Source organism: Portunus trituberculatus, chromosome 20, assembly GCF_017591435.1.
Source record: "Portunus trituberculatus isolate SZX2019 chromosome 20, ASM1759143v1, whole genome shotgun sequence".
Taxonomy (NCBI): Eukaryota; Metazoa; Arthropoda; class Malacostraca; order Decapoda; family Portunidae; genus Portunus; species Portunus trituberculatus.
In genome coordinates, this window is record NC_059274.1 from 10,467,379 (window position 1) to 10,474,878 (window position 7,500).

The window sequence follows — 7,500 nt, forward strand, 5'->3', positions numbered from 1 at the left end:
ATGAAAGAGTTAACAGACTATAATTGAGGGCAGTTCAAAGACAAAAAACGACTTTCGTGAAACAAAACGATTCGAGGGTCTTTTTTCGGCCAGTTACGGTGGGAGCGATCGGTGGCAACGAACCCTCCGATTTACTATCTTATAGCGATTACTTAAAAGATTATTTAGTTTAATTCATCACAAACAAACTCATATTGGTTAATAAACCTGGTGATGTTTCTTCCTACTCTGCTTTACGATAATCTTCCTTTCTTTAACTTATCATGACATTTCTTTCCTTGCATAGCCTCCTTTCTATATTTCACTTTAATTACTTCTATCATAATATCCCACTCTGTTCAATATAAGTTTGTTCTCGTTTATGTAGCAGTTACCATGTAAGTTGAATAGTGCAACTAAAAACACAAGCATTTTGTATGTTTGACAGAGAAATCCAGCAGAGAAGTACGTATACTATTGACGAGAGGCAGTGAAAGATGCAACCTTTTTTCTTTCTTTTTCCTTACATCAGCTTGAAACCAGGTCATCTGTCCCCAATGCACAAGAATCTATTTTACTGAGCCATATTTCAAAGCAGCAGTGAATGGCAGCCGTGAATAGAGAAAATATTGAAAACCTAATATTAGATCAAGTGTGTGAAGTAAGCCATACCTATTTTGCATAGAGGAAAAATCTAATACACCAATAGTGACTGGTTAGGGTGAGATGTGAGATATTCAGTGGAGTTCCTAACGGGAAAACGAATCTGTCTCTCTTCATTGGGAATATTACCCTTGTCTTTATTTTCTTATTAGGGGGTATAATTTGATATTTTCTTAAACTTTCTTGGTATTATTATAAATTGATTGTAATTGTTCAATAACTCCTTGGAACATTACTCAATTTTGTTTTCTCATTATGACTTTTATTCTAAACTTATTAATTTCTTTAGCACTTCTGGGTATAATACTCGTCATCGTCTTTTCTTTTTCATTAGTTATTTTATATCCACAAAGATAATTTTCTTTGATATCTTTTAGAAACTACTTATAACATTTCTAGTAATATTACTCATGTCTGTCTTTCGTCTCTCAACAAGCTTTGGATATATACTCGTCTGAAATTATTATCTAAAGCCATGGATATGAAAGATCAAGTTCTAATTAATTTCTTTTCCATTGCTGATGCAACTTCCACAGTTAACTATCACAAGAATCAGAGAAACATACTTGAAAAAAATCATTTTCAGTAAGATTTATTCGATTTAGTTGAAATAAGATTTCCGGACCTTTGAAAATATCCTATATATCACGAAGCATTGAACTTTCTAATCAAAAACATTTTCATCATTAATTGAATATAATCTTAATCTTTATGTTATACCGTGTCTTGTCTTAATGAATAAGTTAAAAACAATGTATTTCATCAGTATATAGCAGTCTTGTGTGTGTGTGTGTGTGTGTGTGTGTGTGTGTGTGTGTGTGTGTGTGTGTGTGATAACAAACACAAATCACAGTTGCAGTCTCCATACTGACGTGCGAGAGGTAAAACTAGTTTAAGGCACCCTCGTGGATGTGTCAGCTTTCACATTTTCCTGTCGTTCTCATAAAAAATAAAAAAATGTCACGGGTTAATGGAATGTTCTCCTCTTCCTCTCTGTGCGGATGATGCTACACGTGCTTCGAGATTAAAGGTTACTGAGGTTATCGGGGGTGGGATAGGGGGAGAATATCGTGTTTGATATTAAAAGTCGAAAGGTGGTATTGTCAAGGTGAGGTTTCGTTTTGCACAGTTCTTGATTCTATAAATAATATCTATATGCCTTTATTGTTTTGTTGACTAGTAAAAGCATGTATTTTCTGTTTAATATAGCTGACACTCTTTTGTATGCAATGTATACACACACACACACACACACACACACACACACACACACACACACACACACACACACACACACACACACACACACACACACACACACACACACACACACACACACACAGAGAGAGAGAGAGAGAGAGAGAGAGAGAGAGAGAGAGAGAGAGAGAGAGAGAGAGAGAGTAATACTAACATTTTCGGTGTATTCTAGAAAATATCAAAGAAGAAGCGATGTGGATAAAATGTTGAGGTGCAATCCATATAATTTTAGAGAAACCCTCACGAGATACCGAACAATTCTTTACCTGCGAAACTCACAAAGGAGTGCAATAAAAGTGTTCATGTTATTTATGTGGGTGTGTTTTGTACTATCATTCCTGCCTCATCCTCGCCTTAAAGATTGGAAATGAGAAACCTCAGAAATTGTTTAGAATGACTGCTTAGAAAAGAAAAAGTCACGGAAATATACAAGTTTTACTATTTCGTGTAATTTTATTGTTTCTCTCTTGTCTTTCTTGAATCCTTCCCCCTTTTCTTATTTTTCTTACTTTTTCATTACTTTCACGTTTTCTCTATATTATTTTTAGATGTAATTGGAACTTTTTTTTCTATTCTATTCATAAATTTGTTTATTTTCTTTCAATATCGGTTATTTTCCATCTCTCTCTCTCTCTCTCTCTCTCTCTCTCTCTCTCTCTCTCTCTCTCTCTCTCTCTCTCTCTCTCTCTCTCCCGTTTCTTTCGGCCTTTATCTTATGGCGATCGATTTACGTCCGGTTACTCTCGAGGGAGCCTTACCAAACTTGTCCCTCGGACTTGAACTTTTATGGATCGTCCTTGAAAGTCCACAATCATACGTGCACACACACACACACACACACACACACACACACACACACACACACACACATACTTGAGTGTTGACAAACGACAAAAGCTTCGGCGTGTGATAGTCAAATAGACATTCTGCGCGACCTTCAGAAAAAAAAATATTAAGTCTTCAAAGCGAGAATATAAACTGAAGCAGGCCACTAGGGAGAGAGAGAGAGAGAGAGAGAGAGAGAGAGAGAGAGAGAGAGAGAGAGAGAGATATACCAGGGAGGAGAGAGATCGGCACTGTCGTAGAAAGGAGAGACGCAGATGGTAAATGATGCAGAACTGCACACCGTAGGATAACCACTACAAAACCATTAGGTGTAACTGGGTAAATTGCATTTTTTATCATTATAAATGGACGTTCAAGGACGTCGGGTAGCTGCCCCTCAGGAGGACACGTGATCTCCTCATGTCAGTGAGTTGAAGGACATAGGGACATACACTGCAATAATAATCAATGCTGGTTTAACTTATATATACTTCACTTAGATAGGTAATACAGATGTAAATTGCATATACTCCCATAGTTAAGAGAAGTGTAAACGACTGCAAGATGTGATACAGGTGTAAAAGACATATCCTCTGATAAATAATATAGGTACAAATCACAGGTGCAAGTCACAATTATCAATGACAAGTACTTTAGTAATGCAGGTATTACAACTGCCTTACCATTGAAGTCACCACCTTACACACGCTTTGAGTTCTGCAATGTGGTACTTTTTTTTCTGTAAAAGACGCAGAGAGGGAACACTCAAAGCTACTTCTATTTGGTAACGTTATGTAATTCTCAAGGGTAACCTTAACTGCAATACCCGGGAAGGTTTACGGTAGAAATAAAAAAGAGAGAAAAAAAAGACAGGGAATATACATCGAAACAATTACAATAGGAATACAAAGGAGCGCTGCCCCGACTCTGATTTTCTTTGTGCTTGATAATGAGAGATTCGATTCTTGTCTTTAAAAGAGAAAGAAGGGAAGGAAATACAACACTTATTTAACGTAACTCAGGTCCCGCACTTTAGGGGTTTAAAATCCAGTTCCCTTTACGTAACCAATGAATGTTTTGTAGCTTTGTTTATTGCTTCAGGGAATGAAGAGGTGGGAAGAGGCGGGATGTAGTAAGATAAATAATGGAAAGAGGGTGAGAAGCGGTTAGAAAGGTGAAGTGGATGGATAACTGTTGGAGGGAGGATAGGGAGACCAACAAAATGAGAGCTTACAAGGAGGGGATTGAAAGAAGAGGGACAGTGCTGGGTGAGGGAGATGAGGGAGGGATATTGCCGCTAGGTAGGGAGGGTGGTGGGTACTGAGGTAAGGCGCCCTGCAAGCTAGTTTTTCAGAGAAACTGCGTCAAAAATTCACAGCAACAGGTTTACTCCGTTTGTCCCTTTGAGGTAACCCAGTTTTTCCCTTGCTATGTATCCCTGTTTACGGCCTCCTCCGCCTCCGCCTCCGCCTCCACCTGTGGGCACGTGAGAAGTGGTCTAATGGCCACTACAAGTCCAGGACTGCTCACCCTCCTCTCGTGTCCCACCTACTGCCCTGCTCACCCCAACAACTATTTCGTGGAGGACAAACCAGTGGAATTACTTTGGCTTGACTGCTGTCTGTCTCGCTGCCAAACTGTGGGAATGTAACGCGTAGAGTATATAAAGCAATGACTGAGTGACACGTTAAAATGAGAACTAATGTTATTTCCTTCGATTTTCATTTAATGTTGTCGACGAAAAATATTATGACGTATAGAAATATACAAGAAAAAGGTTAAACTAATACATTAGAAGGAAATGTTTACCAGTATTCTTTTTTTGAGCTTTGATTGACGAGAGAGAGAGAGAGAGAGAGAGAGAGAGAGAGAGAGAGAGAGAGAGACAGAGTGAGTAATGAGTTCAGTACAATGTATTCTTCAAAATCTACATACTTCTATGGATATGAAGCATATTTTGAATCACTATACCGTCTGTTACCCACACAAACTCTCCTATACATCCACGAACACACACACACACACACACAAAGCCCACGTGCCTCCCTTCACCCTTCATCATATTTTCTCTCCCTGTCAAACACAAGTCAGACACAGCCATCTTTTCTTCCATCAAAGAATGAAGCAACAGAACAGAATGTGTATTATGATATACATTACTCGGTGTGTGTGTGTGTGTGTGTGTGTGTGTCACTGTTTGATCTGCTGCAGTCTCTGACAAGACAGCCAGACGTTACCCTACGGAACGAGCTCAGAGCTCATTATTTCCGATCTTCGGATAGGCCTGAGACCAGGCACACACCACACACCGGGACAACAAGGTCACAACTCCTCGATTTACATCCCGTACCTACTCACTGCTAGGTGAACAGGGGCTACACGTGAAAGGAGACACACCCAAATATCTCCACCCGGCCGGGGAATCGAACCCCGGTCCTCTGGCTTGTGAAGCCAGCGCTCTAACCACTGAGCTACCGGGCGTGTGTGTGTGTGTGTGTGTGTGATGAATGCACAAGAAAGAAAACAATTGATTTCAAACTTCCTGGAAGACAAAAATAATCGAAATGACATCGAACGAACTCCTATAAGAAAAATAAGAAAATAAACTTATAAATAGATATATAAATAAATAAAAAAAAATATATAAATAAAGTAAATAAATGAAGTAAAATGACAAAAAACAACCTGAAACTTTCCTGATAAAAAAATCCTTGCTAACAAAGAAGTCGATAGTAAAAAAAAAGAAAAAAAAACTATCTAGACTATGGAAACATATTGATATGTATAAAAATCCTATCCTGAGAGAGAGAGAGAGAGAGAGAGAGAGAGAGAGAGAGAGAGAGAGAGAGAGAGAGAGAGAGAGAAAGTTGAAGCAGTGCATGTTTCTATCTTAAGGGGAGACTCAGGTGTGGCAGAAGACATAAGAGGAAATAGTTCTCCCGTTTTTTTTTTTCAGCTTTTTCATTTACCGATTGGACATAACCCATATGGCAAACTCAGCAATATATTCTCTCTCACTTCCTCCCTCTTTCACTCTTTCGCTCCCTTTGTCTTTCTCTCTGAAACTTAACAATTACCTAATACATCATAAGCACAGTACAACGTTATCTTCACATTAACAGACGAAGTACATATAAGAAAAAGACACGATCTATTACTTCGCCTACACTTTCTCTACACTTGAACCGTCCGAGAAGCAATTAAGGCACTCCTGAAGCGGCCAACGTGCAGGGGAGCGGAAAAACGGTGCGCTCCAAAACTAGGCCAAGAAAAATGTTTAAACTCCAGCATGGAAATTAACCTACTCGTGAAGTTTGGCAGGAGCACAGGAGGTGGCCGGAAACGAGGCTCTGGAGTGGTTGTGGATGTGGTGGTAACGGTAATGGTAGTGGTGATAGTGGTGGTGGTGGTGGTGGTGGTGGTGGTGCCTGGTCGCAGTGATAGTAGAGTTGTGTTCGGGATAATGATGGGTAGAGCAGTGGTAGTAGAAGTAGTGGTAGTGGTGGCAGTAGCAATAGTAGCAGTAGTAGTAGTAGTAGTAGTAGTAGTAGTAGTAGTAGTAGTAGTAGTAGTAGTAGTAGTAGTAGTAGTAACAACCGTAGCTTTAAAAAGACTAAAATGGAAAATCAATGAAGAAAAACTCAAAGCACACACTTCTTATGATATGATAGATTGAACTGCAGAATAAATTCAATAACATTCAACTTAGCAATTAATACATATGAACCGTGCCTTTCGGTCCGTGTAAGGTTTAATCACGAGAGAAACATAGAAAGGAAGATAACAGCAGGAAATAATAAAATTAGTTATTTCTGCGTTTGTCTCATTTCATACGAATATTGACACTTCAATCCAATAAGCTGTCAACCCCTCCGTCTTTGATCCTTTTAGTCACAGGATGTATGATCGTAAAATGTGATGTTGGTCGGCTTTTGCTCAAGGTTTTCCAGCAAAATTACGTGCCTGAGTTTTTCGTGCAGGCATGACGCTATACAAAATGAACACAAGAAGTTTAATTTCAATCGTCCCCAACTAGCGTGACTATCACGATCCTTAATATACTGCATTGCATTTACGAAGTCAATAGATGGATAAACAGATAGTAAAGTAACGAATATTATTATTCAGACACCCAACAAAAGAAAAAAACATTCGATAATGCTCTTTGATTAATATATATATATATATATATATATATATATATATATATATATATATATATATATATATATATATATATATATATATATATATATATATATATGTATGTGTGTGTGTGTGTGTGTGTGTGTGTGTGTGTGTGTGTGTGTGTGTGTGTGTGTGTGTGTGATACCCTGCTCACCTCCTACTTGAGGTGTCCGTACATACCTGTCCACTAAGCCAAAGGTCACCTGGAGCATCAAGGTCGGGCACAATATTCTCCTGGCTAGAAGGAAAGCTAACCTCCTTATTAACTTGGTGCCACTTGTGGGTCAACCTCCTGCTGATGTGTGTGTGTGTGTGTGTGTGTGTGTGTGTGTGTGTGTGTGTAACTTTTCCCCTACAGCCATCATGGTCACGTGCCTGTCACATGATCAGGAAACACCTCAAGTAGACTTGAGGTTTATAGTTTAATGTTTGACCAGTACTAAATGTAATCTCTGGCAAATCAAAACACTGCTTAGGAAAACCGAAAAAGCTTGCTCATCATTAAAAAAAGAAAAAAATATGGAATGCAAACCTCACTGGAAACTAACAAGCAAGGACGTTAAGACTGAGCGGAGTAGCTGCGTGTGT